The 17,635-nt window shown below is 37.5% G+C and overlaps 1 protein-coding gene across 1 annotated transcript in view; it reads right to left on the reverse strand.

The window, feature by feature from the left end:
• LOC306845416 (inositol hexakisphosphate kinase 2-like) overlaps nucleotides 1-17,635 on the reverse strand; it is a 42,342-nt gene that overhangs the window by 14,952 nt on the left and 9,755 nt on the right. The window contains exon 3 of the mRNA XM_079378194.1: nucleotides 10,581-10,754. The gene's annotated coding sequence lies outside the window, so the exon portion shown is untranslated. The remainder of the gene's footprint in view (nucleotides 1-10,580; nucleotides 10,755-17,635) is intronic.

Consider the following 17,635-nt stretch of genomic DNA (forward strand, 5'->3'; position numbering starts at 1 on the left):
TAACCAAAAGGGTTTTGCCTGTAATTACAGTATATTTATCAATATAATGATAAGTACTTTTATTTTGCTGCACAAACAGCATTAGTATTTTTATTTCCAGCATATTTGAGACAACCAATAAAAATAACATGCAGAATGCACTTTTAGGGATCTTTTATGCCAAATACAATACATTTACATAGTTGAATCATAGCCACAGGCCACATAGGCCAAACTATTACTGAGTTATCATGTAGCAGCATTGACAGTCTTGGCATTTCAGATCGCAGCATTCATTTAAATACCTGCAGTTAGAGGCTTTTGTGACATACACTATTTAAAAGTACATTTTGAACCAGAAGCCATTTATATGAGAAGCAAGTCATGGCCTTATTTGGAGAGTCCAGCCTGAGCCCACCAGAGCAAAGATAGCCTGACTGACTGGGGCTTTGGATTACAGTATGAAGCTAGAGAGAGTTCAAATCAGGAGAGGACACAACTACTGAGAGCTGCTTTCCAAGTAACAAAAGCAAACACAAAAACACGCGAGTCCCAAATCTCAAAAGAGGTTTACAAATTGCAGCAACCTCAATGTAAGAGGAAGCAGTGTGTGATAGGACCTCATGAGCCAAACAGTTGCCATATACACTACATAATGGATGGGCAGTAAGTTCAATAAAGCTCTGTGACTAAGCACATCTACTGTAACAATAAGGAAAAAGCTTAAAAAAAAAAAAAACAAGAGAAATAAACTCATGAAAAATAGGTGGTGATTGTTGCCTATGTTGATTATAATCTGATTGAAAGGAGCACTACTTTATTATTTAATAAGCAGAGAAAGAATCCTTCATTTTTGGAAACTAGAATGCAGATTTTGAGAACCAGAGTGCAACGTTTTTAAGCAATATCACATTCACAATTGTACTGTTGTATTTAATATCAATATAGATATGATTCAGTTGCAGATCTACTTTGTGTATTTTTCTTTCCCTGACAAAATATTTGTTCAAAAAGAAGCCAATTCATCAACCTTTGCATGTCACCAACAAGTGCACAAAAAAAAGGACGTTAAAGTCTTGATGAGTTTCATCACAGTTTACCATTAACAAAGCACAGTTGACCATTATCAAAAATTAATTGACATCAAGGTGCTGTATTAAACCACATTGCAATGCTTTTAAGGAAACCATATTTTATATACTCGAGACTGGAATGAAAGCTGAGAGTCTCTCAGCTGACACCCAACAGGACTTTTCAGAGCGTCTAAGCCAGAAGTTTTCTTAGCTCATGCCATCCCCATCACATTCCTCTGATTCCACTACTCTGAAGCACCCAATCACGACAGTAATGTCAAGGAGAAAGCAGGGATGATGAATCATCAAACACATGCTCAGATGCCCTTCACACACACACAAGCCCTTCAAACAGGAGGTCAGATGGTAAATAGGGAGCCATGAATAGCTTCAAACTGCAGTCACCCCACAGCTTTATCGCTCTTTCAGTAAATATATCTGACCCCCCAGTTTTGAATTCAAATTCATTTCACAACAGAATAACAGCTATTTCTAGCCATGAATATACAGATGCCATCTAGTGAAAAGAGTCTATGTAACATTAAAACTTATAACAGTATCGTACTTTGTGTTTGTACAGATCAAATTAATCTACACAACAGAATTTTTCAGACAGGTCCAGCAAATGCACATTCACTTTCTAGAGCATGTGAGTCAAACTCAGCTCCTGAAGGGCCACTGTCCTGCAGAGTTTAGCTCCAACCCTAAATAAACACAACTAAACCAGCTAATCAAAGTCTTTGAGAGTGCTAGAAAGTTCTAGGCAGGTGTGTTGGAGTTGATTGGAGCTAAACTTTGCAGGATGGTGGCCCTCCAGATCCATATGTGACACACATGCTGGCTCTTTTTAACTGCAATGTGTATCTATATAGACATTATTTTAAACATTTTGATTTCTCCCTTATTTCCTTATTTAGACAATCCCAAACACCGTGCCATACAGCCTGCAGTTGCTGGTAATAACAGAAAGAGACAGAAACACAGTGAGCAAGACTGTGAGTAACAGTATCTGCAGACATTTCTAGAAGTGTCCACCCTCCCAGTTGGATGAGTAGTCTGCCCTCACTTATATTCTCTCTCCATTTCATTTAATTTCTGGATAACAGTTCACAATAAGGTCCCATTACAATGCAGTAACTAACAATCAGAAATACATGACCTTTTTTAGTGTTAATCAATATAATAACAAATGTTCATTGTTAGTTCATTTTCACTAAGGTCCATTAAACAACATTAACCGATACATCTTTAATGTATTAATATAAATGTTGAAATTAACACTGTTGGTTCATGTAACCAATGTAGTAAACTAATGAAACCCTAATGTAAAGTGTTCATTTCTGTGTCTCTATCACTTTATAATTCCTTAATACTTGATTGCATATCTTGCCATGTATAGAAAAATAGAGAAAAGTAATGATGAACTACTTTTCAGTAGAGTTACTGCCTTTGGCATGTGTTTCTCGTGCGGACACCCACCACATCCACTCAAACATATACGATGTACTCGGACTGTGTGCAAATATGCCCAAGTGCTGCGATGGGTTAGTCAATTTCATTTTCTAATTAACTGCATCTATAACAGAGTGAGGGGGGAGTATCGGGTGTGTATGTGTGGCACAGCTGTTTTAACGTGATTGTCAGGTCGTGTCTTTATGTGCGTTTCACAATGTTCTAATATCAAACCCCAAAACCAGCCTCTCTGTTCTACAAATTAGCCACTTTGTTAAATGAGCGTAATGTAGGTCTGCAGGGTTTTTATGGGTCACTGGAGACTAGGAATGGAGGATATGAAGTTTCTCTTAAATGCTCTGACTGGGCAAAAGCTGCAACATGCCAGATCACATTAACAAATTGAAAATCAGCTCTTTGGAATAAATTTTTTAGTCCCCCTTAAATTAGTTGAAAGTATATACGCTCTTTATAGATGCCCAAAAGGGTAATTTGTTTTTGTATGAGTTATGAGCTTTGAGGCATGGGATCAATTTAATGCAAAAAGTAGGCCAAAACACTTAAAAATGGTATTCATTGTTTACACAAGTTTTTGGAGTAAAAATGAACAAAACGCAATTCCAAAGTACATCAAAAACAAAATAAAAAAGCCTTTCAGTGCCCTCAATTCATTACTGTAATCCTACAATAATGATTTCTAATTTGAGTGAACGAATCAGATTTTACAGGAAATTTGATATTTTTGTCATTCGACCTGCCATATTTTTATGTCATGTCAATAAACAAGAAAAGAAGGTCGAGCTACCAAGCTAAGGCTGATAAAACACAAGGTAACTTTGGACAATGTTGAGCCAGGTGAGACACAGGGCCCACGACCAATCTAAAGTCTCCAGACAGAAATCTGTTACCCATTCTCAGTGGGAAAATGCCCAAGCAAAATTGCTCAAAAAGTTGCCCCGTGTATCATCAGCATTATTCATCAGCACATAATCGGCTATTTTGTGATTCAGCCACAGACAATGATAGAGGCCAGTTAAGTAGTGCAGCTATAAAGGCCAAATGTTATTCAAATAAACTTGAATGGCGTCATTTTGAACAAAATCAAAACAATGTTTGTTATAGGAGTTTAAAACCGCTTGCCACAGTGAACTTTCTGGAAAAACCTTTGAACTACCATTAGTCTGTGGTGATTAAGTAACAGGTAGGTGTGAGTTTTGACTCCGTTGGCATGGAAATCTTCTGATTAATTTCTTCCATTAAGGTCAAAAGTAAGTAAAAACATGATCACACTGAAGAGCTGCTTTACAGAAGAAAGTGAAGTTGTAATTCTAATTGAAAGCGACAGTGACATTGTTTTACATGTTTAATACTGTAAAAATGCTATAAAACAATATTGAAAAAAGTGCAACATAACTTGACTGAAGTGCTGAATATACACGCCGCTATGATTAGATGTTTTCTTACCGCTGTCGTTTGTGTTTATTTTGATACTGAGAGGAAAATGTGTAACATAATTAATCGCGTACATATTCATCACCAACATCAGCATATAGCCTAACTAAACTTCCAAAATTCAGTCTTGAGACCTAAAGATTTAAGGAAATTAAAGAAACCCTCTTCATCTTATAGAATGAGGTCATAAATCTCTATCAAAACTGAACTTTGTATAAACAACCCCCACTAAGTGCTCCAAACGTGACTGACAATCCCCTTCTGTCGCTGTGTGGCAGCTCATTAGCAACATTCTCTGGAGAAATGCTGATAAAACTGTGCAGAAAACAACAATCCTGCAGGGACTCTGTGTGTCTTAGAGAATACAGTCAGATACGTGTTGGTACCAGAGGGATGAGTGAGTCAGTATTGGTATTGGAGGGGTACTGCAGAATTTTTGTAATCACTGCTGCATGTGAGCAGAGCAGCACGTGTTTCTGCAGAGACCACACACACACTTACTTCTGGTACAAAAAGTAGCAGTTCCCCTCCATCCTCTTATTATGTACTCAATCTATTTGCTTTTCACTCATCTGTCTCTCTGTAGCCTGTAACTACCTTTTACAGGCTGAACATTTCAATCTCTTTAACATGTTCAATCTCCTGTTCCTTCTCTGCAAAAATATCCCGACATACAATTAATCCATAATGCCTCCAATGACCAAACAGTCAACTGATATGTTTTTTTTTTTAATATTAGTGCCAATATCTTGAAAGCAAACCATTGGCCAATATAACTGCAATACTGCTCCGGTGTATGTTCACGGTGTGTGTGTGTTCACTGCTGTGTGTGTGCACGTTGGATGGGTTAAATGCAGAGCACGAATTCCGAGTATGGGTCACTTCACAATACTGAATGTCACTTCACAATACTGTTTCATTATTAGACGTTTGCTAAATTGCTGAAACTAAATGCACTTATACGCAATATTTACTCAAAATAAACATATATTCTGGTATATGAACGGACATATGTGGAGACACAATCTAATCAGCCAAGCAGACAAAGATATAGGCTAAAAGAAATTGACAAATCACAAGTAACTGCCATTAATTGATTGTCACATCACATACTTTCCAAAACAAATTAATCTGATTTTCTTATTGTTACCATTGTTATCAATTTTACATAATTGAACATCAACTACACCTCTGTCATCAACAAAATTATTTAGAGCAAAAATACACAAGTATACTGAGTGCAACAATTGTGAATGCATATTCAAATCTATCTTTGCCGTTTAAGAATTAAACGGATTCGCCTTGTTGATTTTATGAGGTGAGAATAAAGCCTGAAGTCAGCATAATCTTTGGACAGTAAATCAAAGAGCAAGCATGCGGTTCAACCTGGCGCAGACCTAGATTACTCAGACTACCAATGAAAATTACAAAAGCCAACAACAGGCCAAAATGTTTGAATGGATTTTTAATGAGAATGCTGAGGGAACAATGAGAATATACAGGGGATCAAAAATTCTTAAATACAAACTTAATAAACCTCAAAATAGCTTATTGCTATTTACTCAGGGAGTCAGGCTGTTACTGTCTGAATGTTTAACAAATTATCTTTGGCTGCAGACTTCAAATGACCCTAAAAGCTGTTAAGCAATGTAAAGAGAGTGTGCAGAATTTGACAAAGCTAATGAAGATGAAGGAAAACCTAAAAATTAATTCCTTAACACTTAACTGGACTGTTGTAACAACAAACAGGAAGGTAGAATAAATAAACAAACAAACAAACAAACAAAAACAGGCATTTACATTTAAGTTATATTTTACCAGCAGAAGAAACTATCTATAATTTGCAAAAATTATTATGGGTTAAAAAAATTCAATTACATAAGCAACAGTGAGTAACAAGGTTTTATCAAGCAACTTTTGCAGTCATGCATGATTACATCACTTTACTCAAAAATAGCAATATATATTTGATAAACTAAGCACAGCTCCAGAAACCCCCCTCTAGAAATCTCATTTCATTACACTCCTCCTGTCTTTCTCACAGTTTTTCTCGAACACTCTCTCCATCACATCTCGCATCTTCACCCACCCCCTCCTGCTCTCTCCTCTTTAAGGTTGCAGCATGGAATTTTCCAAGCAGAAAGCAGCAATATATGTGACCAGTTACCTGATGAAAGAGCTCAGGACACAAAGAGGATGCAGAAGTGGAAAAATACCAGCTGACAGGGAGACTCAAACACAAACTTCAACACAACCCCTGCACCATCAATAGAACAGAAGGCACATTTCACATAGACGACACATAGCCGTTCGCCCATATTTACTGTCAGTCATGCTGTTTCTCTTCATATACGTGCCTCCTTTACATCAAAACATGTTTATCCAAAGCAGACTCACACAAGCATGACACAACAATAACGTATAAGCGTAGAAAATCTGACCCCATCTGCCCTTAAAGTGAAATTGGATACTTGGTGTTTTGTGTAGATGAAGGGAAAAGTATAGTGCCTCAAATTTTTTTTTTTTTTTTTTTAAATGTTAAGATGCATTCTCCTATGGCAATTTAATGTGCAGAGACAACTAAACTGTTCATATGTTGTATAAATTAGACGCTTAACCTTTAAATTCACTCACTTGCAAGCTTTACTATTGATTCTATTCAAAATGTTATCAGCAAAGCATCTAGATTCTCCTCACGTTTCACATGCTCTCTGTCGGCTATATTTGGTGTAGCAGCAAGAACCATGACTTTGTCAGCAGCAGTCAGAGTGTGCGAATGTTGCGAGGTCACAATAGGTTTGAACAATTCACACACGTGAATGTGTATGTATGCGTGTATGTATGTATGCATGCATGTATGTATATATACAGTGGGGAAAAAATGATTTAATCCCCTACTGATTTTGTACATTTGCCCTCTGACAAAGAAATTATTGGTCTATAATTTTAATGGTAGGTTTATTTGAACAGTGAGAGACAGAACAATAACCAAAAAAATCCAGAAAAACGCATTAAAAAAAAAGTAATAAATTGATTTGCATTTTAATGAGTGAAATGGGTATTTGACCCATTCGCAAAACATGACTTATTACATGGTGGCAAAATCCTTGTTGACACAGAGGTCAGACGTTTCTTGTAGTTGGCCACCAGGTTTGCACACATCTCAGGAGGAATCTTGTCCCACTCCTCTTTGCAGATCCTCTCCAAATCATTAAGGTTTCGAGGCTGACATTTGGCAACTCGAACCTTCAGCTCCCTCCACAGATTTTCTATGCGATTAGGTCTGGAGACTGGCTAGGCCGCTCCAGGACCTTAATGTGCTTCTTCTTGAGCCACTCCTTTCTTGTCTTGGCCGTGTGTTTTGGGTCATTGTCATGCTGGAATACCCATCCATGACCCATTTTCAATGCACTGGCCGGCTTCAATGCCCTGGCCCTGAGGGTACATGGCCCCGTCCATCGTCCCTTTGATGCGGTGCAGTTGTCCTGTCCCCTTAGCAGAAAAACACCCCAAAGCATGATGTTTCCACCTACATGTTTGACAGTGGGGATGGTGTTCTTGGGGTCATAGACAAAATTCTTCCTCCTCCAAACACGGCGAGTTGAGTTGATGCCAAAGGGCTGGATTTTGGTCTCATCTGACCACAACACTTTCACCCAGTTCTCCTCTGAATCATTGGTAAACTTCAGACGGGCCTGTACATGTGCTTTCTTGAGCAGGGGGACCTAGCGGGTGTTGCAGGATTTCAGTCCTTTACGGAGTAGTGCTTTACCAATTGTTTTCTTGGTGACTATGGCCCCAGCTGCCTCGAGATCATTGACAAGATCCTCCCGTGTAGTTCTGGGTAGATTCCTCACTGTTCTCATGATCACTGAAACTCCACGAGGTGAGAACTTGGAGCCCCATATCGAGGGAGATTGACAGTTATTTTGTGTTTCTTCCATTTGCAAATAATCGCACCAATTGTTGTCACCTTCTCACCAAGCTGCTAGGTGATGGTCTTGTAGCCCAGCCTTGAGTAGGTCTACAATCTTGTCCCTGACATCCTTGGACAGCTCTTTTGTCTTGGCCATGGTGGAGAGTTTGGAATCTGATTGATTGACTGCTTCTGTGGACAGATGTCTTTAATACAGGTAACAAGATGAGATTAGGAGCACTTCCTTTAAGAGAGTGCTCCTAATCTCAGCTCCTTACCTGTATAAAAAACACCTGGGAGCCAGAAATCTTGCTGATTGATAGGGAATCCAATACTTATTTTGCTCATTAAAAGGCAAATCAATTTATAACTTTTTTGAAATACATTTTTCTGGATTTTTGGGTTGTTATTCTGTCTCTCACTATTCAAATAAACCTATACTATTAAAATTATAGACTGATCATTTCTTTGTCAGTAGGCAAACGTACAAAATCAGCAGGGGATCAAATATTTTTGTGTGAATAGATCTCTATTCAATTCAAATAGTAATATTCCAGAAACCTACTTAAAAGGATAGTTGACCCAAATTCTGTCGTCATCATTTACTCACCCTTATGGCGGTCCAAACATGTACAACTTCCGTGGAACATTAAAGAAGCTATTTTGAAAAATACTTTCATAAAGTTTTTAAACAAAATTACGATTTTGTTTTTACCAATATCTTCTTTTGTGGTCTGCAGAAGTCATTCAGTCATACAGGTTTGTCAGTGAGAGTAAAAAAAATGGTGACAGATTTTACATACAGGTACATCTCAAAAAATTAGAATATCGTGAAAAAGTTAATTTTTTCTTGTAACTTATTTCAAAAAGTGAAACTTTCATATATTTTAGATTCATTACATGTAAAGTAAAATTATTAGCGCTTACAGCTCATGAAAGTCAAAAATCCAGTAGCTTAAAATATTAGAATATTTACATTTGAGTTTCAACAAATGACCATCCCTACAGTATAAATTCCGAGTAGCTCTTGTTCTTTGAAATCACAATAATGGGGAAGACTGCTGACTTGGCAATGGTCCAGAAGATGATCATTGACACCTTCCACAAAGATGGTAAGTCACAAAGGGTCATTACTGAAAGGTGTGGCTCTTCACAGAGTGCTGTATCAAGGCATATTAAATGTAAAGTTGACTGGAAGGAAGAAATTGGATAGGAAAAGGTGCACAAGCAACAGTGATGACCGCAAGCTTGAGAATACAGTCAAGCAAAGCTGATTCAAACACTTGGGAGAGCTTCACAAGGAGTGGACTGAAGCTGGAGTGAGTGCATCAAGAGTCGCACGCTCAGATGTCTTCAGAAAAAGGGCTACCAAGGCACTTCTGAAACCGAAACAATGTCAGAAGCATCTTACCTGGGCTAAAGAGAAAAAGAACTGGACTGCTGCTCAGTGGTCCAAAGTCCTCTTTTCAGATGAAAGTAAATTTTGCATTTCATTTGGAAATCAAGGTCACAGAGTCAATGATGATTTGGGCTGCCATATCATCTGCTGGTGTTGGTCCACTGTGTTTTCTGAAGTCCACAGTCAACGCAGCCATCTACCATGAAATTTTAGAGCACTTCATGCTTCCTTCTGCTGACAAGCTTTATGGAGATGCTGATTTAATTTTCCAGCAGGACTTGGCACCTGCCCACACTGCCAAAGGTACCAAAAGCTGGTTCAATGACCATGGTGTTACTGTGCTTGATTGGCCAGCAAACTCACCTGACCTGAACCCCACAGAGAATCTATGGGGTATTGTCAAGAGGAAGATGAGAGACACCAGACCCAACAATGCAGATGACCTGAAGGCCGCTATCAAAGCAACCTGGGCTTCCATTACACTTGAGCAGTGCCACAGGCTGATTGCCTCGATGCAACGCCGCATTGATGCAGTAATTCATGCAAAAGGAGGCCCAACCAAGTATTGAGTGCATAGAAATTAACATACTTTTCAGAAGCCTGACATTTCTGTTTAAAATATCCTTTTTTTATTGATCTTATGTAATATTCTAATTTTCTGAGACACTGAATTTTGGGTTTTCGTTATCTGTAAGCCATAATCATCAAAATTTTAAGAAATAAAGGCTTGAAATATTTCACTCTATGTATAATAAATCTATATAATATATGGGTTTCACTTTCTGAAATGAGTGACAACAAATATTGACCTTTTTCATGATATTCAATTTTTTTTAGATGTACCTATTTGGGTAAACTTGCAGCTAATACACTGAAAGACTTTATCAAAGTGCCTAAAAACAACAGCTTCACAGGTTTCGAGTCAGCATCCTCTAAATGGCCTTAAATGGACGAGTCATATTCTGAAAACCATTCTGCAGTCTCCTGCCAACGTTAAGATAAAGTATGTTTGCCAGTGTAGTGTCACGCAGCGCTGACGCTGCAGTTTTGGCGGTTTATTGCTCAGTTTACACAGTGTAATTGTGCAGGCGTGGCTGTGATTGGACTGTCATTGCACCCGAGGGGCGTCTGGTGTCTGTGACGTCTGTACAACAGCGAGAAGTGATGCAGTTTCAGCTGAGAGTGTGGAGGCATGATTCAGACTGCAGGCTTTCAGGAAAACGAATGAGGAGAAAAGGAATCTTAGACAGCAATGCGACAGCAGAGCTACAGTGAGCTGCCACACAGATAGCTGCACTATTTCTCTTACCTGGAAAATATATTTGTGTTGTTATAAAGATGACAGTTAGGTGAGCAGTGTGATGATATTCAGCCTTGCTGCTGCAGCTTTTTCATTCTTTCCTAAACCCGGTCATCATTTCACTCCTCCATCTGCACAACATTCCTCCTCTGCTATTCTTTCATGCCTTATGTTTGGCCAGCCCTGTAAAACAAGAAAATTATTTTTCTAGGACACAATAACACGCCGCTGAACCCAAGGCACCACACTTCACACACAAAACATTCAATTCCATCCTATATAAACCTGAGGCAGTGTGTCCAGGCTTCATGCTTAAGAGAGTGTATGTTATTGAGTGATCTTTTGTAAGGATCACAGTCTGTTACATAATGCTAAGCATTGACCCACTGAGACTAGAGATTAATGAGAAAGAACTACAACAAAAGAAGGGCAGAAGGCAAAAAATATGCAAGGTTGAGAATGAAAGACAGCGAGAATGAGAAGAGAAGGAAACTTGCTAGTGATTCATCTTGAATGCTAAAAAATTAAGCCTAGATTTGCCATTAGATTGCTAAATAATAACAACTTGTACATTTTCTAATTCAGTACATTTAAAATGTTAATTTTAATTCAGGTACATTAAATTCAAGTTTATTTCTATATTTCACATTTTACAACGCAGTTTCAAAGTAGCTTGACAGAAAGATGTATAGAAGTTTGTTTTTTCACAATTCTGACTTCACAAGTGTGAGTTTACATTTGCAACTGAGTTATAAAGTCAAAATTGCATGATATACAGGTGCATCTCAGAAAATTAGAATATGGTGAAAAAGTTCATTTTTTCTTGTAACATTTCAAAAAGTGAATCTCTCATATATTTTAGATTCATTACATATAAAGTAAAACACTTCACAAGTTTTTTTGTTTTAATTTTGATGATTAGAGCTTCCAGCTAATGAAAGTCAAAATATCTCAAAATATTAGAATATTTACATTTGAGTTTCAATAGATGACCATCCTTACAGTATAAATTCTGGGTATCTCTTGTTCTTTGAAACCACAATAATGGGGAACACTGCTGACTTGGCAATGGTCCAGAAGACGATCATTGACACCCTCCACAAAGAGGGTAAGTCACAGAGGGTCATTACTGAAAGGTGTGGCTGTTTACAGAGTGCTGTATTAAAGCATATTAAATGCAAAGTTGACTGGAAGGAAGGATTTGGGTAGGAAAATGTGCACAAGCAACAGGGATGACCACAAGCTTGAGAATACGGCCAAGCAAAGCCGATTCAAACACTTGGGAGAGCTTCACAAGAAGTGAACTGAAGCTGGAGTCAGTGCATCAAGAGTCACCACGCTCAGACGTCTTCAGGAAAAGGGCTACCAAGCCACTTCTCAAAACAGAAACATCATCAGAAGCATCTTACCTGGGCTAAGGAGAAAAAGAACTGGACTGTTGCTCAGTGGTCCAAAGTGCTCTTTTCAGATAAAAGTAAATTTTGCTTCTCATTTGGAAATCAAGGTCTGGAGTCTGGAGGAAGAGTGGAGAGGCACAGAATCCAAGCTGCTTTAAGTCGTGTGAAGTTTCCAAAGTCAGTGATGATTTGGGGTGCCGTGACATCTGCTGGTGTTGGTCCATTGTGTTTTATCAAGTCCAAAGTCAATGCAGCCGTCTACCAGGAGATTTTACAGCTCTTTATGCTTCCATCTGCTGACAAGCTTTATGGAGATGCTGATTTCCTTTTCCAGCTGGACTTTAGCACCTGCCCACAGTGCCAAAACCACTTCTAAGTGCTTTGCTGACCATGATATTACTGTGCTTGATTGGCCAGCCAACATGCCTGACCTGAACCCCACATGAAATCTATGGGATATTTTCAAGAGAAAGATGAGAAACAGTCAATCCAACAATCCAGATGAGCTGAAGGCTGATCGTTTCCATGCCACACCTCACTGATGCTGGAATTTGTGCTAAAGGAGCCCCGACCATGTATTGACTGCATAAATAAACATACTTTAAAGAACTTGAACTTTTCTGTTTTGCAAATCCTTTTTTTGATTGATCTTAGGAAATATTCTAATATTTTGAGATACTGAATTTTTGACTTTCATGAGCTTTAAACTAATCAAAGTTAAAACAAAAAACCTTTGAAATGTTTTACATGTAATGAATCTAAAATAAATGAAAGTTTCACTTTTTGAAATAAGTTACAAGAAAAAATTCACTTTTTCACGATATTCAAATTTTTTGAGATGCACCTGTAAATTCGCACCTGCCGCATTGGACATGTGCTGGTATTGTAATATTTTACATTTACAGAACAACCTCCTCAACAACAACCAGTCTGGTTTCAGAAGTGGACATTTAACCGAGACTGCCTTGCTCTCAGTTGGTGAAGCCCTAAGACTGGCAAGAACGGATTAAAAATCTTCAATATTTATCTTGCTGGACCCGTCCACTGCTTCTGACACAGTTAACCAGCAGATCCTCCTGTCAACCACCACTGGGACTGCTCCTCTTTACCTAAATTCATTACTTCAGACTTATGTGCGCTCTAGAAGCTTGCAAGTGAATGTCGCTTTATTGTGCCAATCCAAAGAGGCACAAAATCTTCTTTCACAAAATGTTCACAAATGTTCCCTCCTGGTGGAATGATCTGCCCAACTCAATCCGAGCAGCTGAGTCCTTAGCCATCTTCAAGAATCGGCTAAAAACATCTCTTTAATTTTTATTTGACTCTATAACTCTAGCACTCTCTATTCTAATTCTATTATTTAAAAAAAATGCCCCTTTTAGACTTGCACTATCCATTTATAAACTGCTTGTTTTCTTAAAAAAAACAAATAACATTAGCTTCTCTAATCTTTTTGTATTCTAATTGTTTTCTTTTTATTATGCAATTAACAAAAGCAAAAAGGGCCTCTAACACTAGATTGCTCTATTCTATCCGTTTTCTTTTTATTATATAATAAAAAAACAACCTTGCTACGTGTACTGTATTAAGCTAACTGAGACTTGTTATAGCACTTGCATATCATTGCTCTTTTGTTGATTTTGATTGCTTCCATTGTCCTCATTTGTAAGTCGCTTTGGATAAAAGCGTCTGCTAAATGATTAAATGTAAATTTGATATTTAATAGTGCATGCTTATTTCCCTTGTGCCATTATGTAACAACCACTCAAAATTAATAATTAAAAAATTTTTTTTGTTGAATTTCAAATTCACATAGCTTTTAAAACAATTTCTTTTAGATAAAAATTTAAATACCATTGATTAATTACTGGCCATATTGGCTTATTATTGAGCTTTAATATCAGTACATCCCTAATACCTAATCCAAAGATAGCATCTGTGCACTGTGATACACACACATAATGAACTCCCTGTAGTGTGAGATGGTGAAATTCCCATTACTGTGGTTAGCGCTCAACAACAACATTAATCACTGACTTCTTGTGTGGTAACAAATAACAAAAAATTTCACTGGAGCTCATTAGGCAGCGGCCCACCAATTCCCCGCTCTCCCACATGACAGTTAATGCGGGGCAGAGAAACTTGCATTTTCTTCAATAGAAGTAGAACATCTCTCAGGACACACATAAGTGAGCTATTACAGCTCTAAACACAGATTGTGTAACTAGCAGAGGTGAGTGCATGTTGCCGCATCATATCAGGGGTTTAATAGTTTTCACTATTCTGTCTGGCATCTTTCAAGGCTCCCCAAAGACTGTCTGTGTGCACTAAGTGTGTGTAAATGAGTGTGTATATGTGTGTATGTGTGTGTGTGTGGAGGAACTGTAAATGGTAGCTGAAACGGGGGTGGCGTTCCACAAAGGTTAATGGATCTCTCTAATGAGAATCAGAATCAAATGAGACGCGAGATCCTCAGCCAACATTTTCCAATGCACACGCAAACACACACATCAGCAGTCGAGTAAGACGTATGGAGATGTGGTGTGCCATGAGTGTAATGAAGCTGCTGATCCCCATCAGCATATTTGTCATGACAGTGGAGATGAGATGCCACAATTTCTGCTCCCAAGAGACAGTAACTGTCTTATATAACCCTGCATGCAAACACACACTCAAAAGCAAACACTTATGTCAGAGAAACTCCAGCTAATGGGTCTCCTCTCTCTGCATAATAGGTTCATAGTGCAGAGAGATCAGATGACACACTCCATAAATGTCCTCCGAGCCTGGATCCATCATCGATAATAATATACTTACAGAAATAAAAAGCTTATTTTACACCCACATAATTTTACATTATGCTAGTGCATAAAAGTAATGTTTGCACATTAAAAAGTTGACCATTTTTACACCAAAAATATTGATGATTCATTCTGCATTTTTGTACAATCACGTTCCTCTTGAATAAGAAACTCTCCTTAATACAAACACACAGATTCCTGATTTATTTTAATTGCTTTAATTGCATTGATTTCGTTAAAAAATTGAAAAAAGTTATTACAATTTAAAAGTAAACTTTTCTAGTTTAATATTTAATGTAATTTATTCCTGTGATGGCTAAGCTACATTTTCAGCAGCTAATATTTCAGCCTTCGTTGTATCATACATTGAAGACTGGAGTATTAGCTGCTGAAAATTGAGCTTTGCTTTCCTTCAGAAATCATTCTAACATGCTGATTTGGTTCTCAAGAAACAGTTATTATTATTGACTAAGTGATTAATGTTAAAAACTGTTAATTTTGTGATGCTTTTTTTTCCAGGATTCTTTGATGAATCAAAAGTTCAATAGAAGAGCATTTATTTGTAAAAGATATGTTTGTAACAATATAAATGTCTTTACTGTCACAGTCATCTTTACTGAAGTGTTTATTAATTCATTCATTAATTTCTCTCTTTTTATTATTATGTATTTTTTTTTAATCTTACTAATCCAAACTTTTGTTTACTGACAATTTAAATGTTTAAACGCAACTTCCTATTGACCGAATATGGAAAAACTATTTAATTTAGCTTTAAGGATGTTATGAGTCTCCATTTCGGGTATTCTCAAATATTCTTAAAATTTGATATGGTCACTCAAAGTGATATCACTGGCCTAGTTAATTTGAGATATTACAAACAAGGACTTTCTATTATACTGAAAGACAGTTAATTGTAAAGCTGTCTTGATGAATGAATAGTGGGAGATAACCTAAAATTAACCAGGCAAAGAGGCTGTCATGCAGTCGTTCTGTGGAAACTCCACAGACTTACAGACGCACATTCTTCGCGCATTACACTAAGCTAAAAGGGAAACCACCTGATACTCCACTTGCTGTAGTGAACAAACTGTCTCCAGGAAAACAGTTGCATTTCAGTAGCATAATCTATGAAAAATAAGAGGTCAAATATTTTGCAATCCCCGTCACTTCCATAGGTACAAGTTCATCAAAAACTGGCAAAGGTAAAGTCTTTTCTGTCCTTTAAGAACTTTGAGAGGGCTATTCATGCCCTCATTACTTCAAGGTTAGATTATTGTAATGCACTTTATATAGGGATAAGCCAAGGTTCACTCTCTAGACTTAAAATGGTCCAGAATGCAGCGGCTAGACTCCTGACTGGGGTTAAAAAGTATGAACACATCACACCGACGTTAATGTCTTTACATTGGTTGCCGGTCCACTACAGAATCGATTTTAAGGTCATTTTAATGGTTTATAAAGCTCTAAACGGCTTGGCACCTGCTTACCTTACTGATCTTTTGTCTGACTATGACCCAGGGAAGGCCTTGAGAGATCATCAAATCAAGGAATATTAGTGGTGCCAAGAACAAAACTAAAACTCAGAGGAGACTGGGCATTTGCAGTAGCAATGCCAAAATTGTGGAATAGCCTGCTGGCTAGTATCAGGACTGCTAGAACTGTAGGTCATTTTAAATAGCTTTCAACAAATAGAGATGTTATACTTGGTGTGTATAACGTTGTGTGTGTTGTTTTAAGTTATTAGTTAATTTATTTTAAATGAATTGATTAATTGTCTATGTGCAGCACATTGGTCAACAGTTGTTGTTTTAAATAGTGCTTTATAAATAAAGTGATATTGACATATTATATTATCATTATATTTTCAAATGTGACACTTGTTTTGACAAGTGATAACAGATGATCTTCTGATTTTGCAACAAAATACATTATATCATCATCTTAAACACCTCTTTAGAAGTGTCTGTTATGGTCCACATTAAGTCTAGTGAACAACCTCAACAGAACAACAGACACTTGTGACAAGTTCATGCAAAACAACACTTATACAGCAAGATATCTCTCTATTAGGGATGGGAAGATTAACCGATATGTATTGATACGCGGTCATGCGCGTGCACGATGCGAGTGCATCGGTAGAGCAGCAGAGGATGAATAAAATTTTGGAAACAAATCGAGATGCTTTTTGCGAGATGCATCGGTTTTTCCAAGATACAGCTTATCTTTTTAATATAGAATGTATTCCTTTGTTTATTAACAAGTGTTGTCAACCTGTTTTTGGAGTATAATTTAATCGACCTACATAAAGTAGGCCTTAGCAACGGACTTGCGGATGTGTACACTACAATTCAATGTATCAGGTGCGCGGATGAAGCTAGTGGTGCGCCCTAATTGTCAGGTAGCGCGAGGAGCAAAGCAAAGATCTTCCACTACTATCAGCTTTAGCAAAGAGATATCTGTCCATCCCAGCAACAAGCGTACCAGCTGAAAGAGTTTTCAGCACAGCTGGAGACATAGTTACAGCTCAGCGTAGCTTGCTTCACCCTGATCATGTTGATCAGTTGTTTCAAAGTAAAAGCAGCATAACACTGCTAGTTCACGACGTTAAGTTTTGAATATTCAGTCAGTGGCAAAATATATCTTTGTAAAACTTATTTTCATAGTTGAAAAGTTAAATCACAATTCTTGTTGTGCAATAGTAAACCTTCTTTCTGTTGAAAGAGTGCAAATATTTTTTTTTAGTATATATTGCACTTATACATTCTGTTCATCTTGAAATACTTAAACAATATGTGTCATATGTTCTAAAATGGCCCTCTACTGTAAACCGACACTCAGGCTCTGAGAGAAAAACCAGTTTGTAAAA

Source organism: Barbus barbus (genome assembly GCF_936440315.1).
Source record: "Barbus barbus genome assembly, chromosome: 25".
NCBI classification, from domain to species: domain Eukaryota; kingdom Metazoa; phylum Chordata; class Actinopteri; order Cypriniformes; family Cyprinidae; genus Barbus; species Barbus barbus.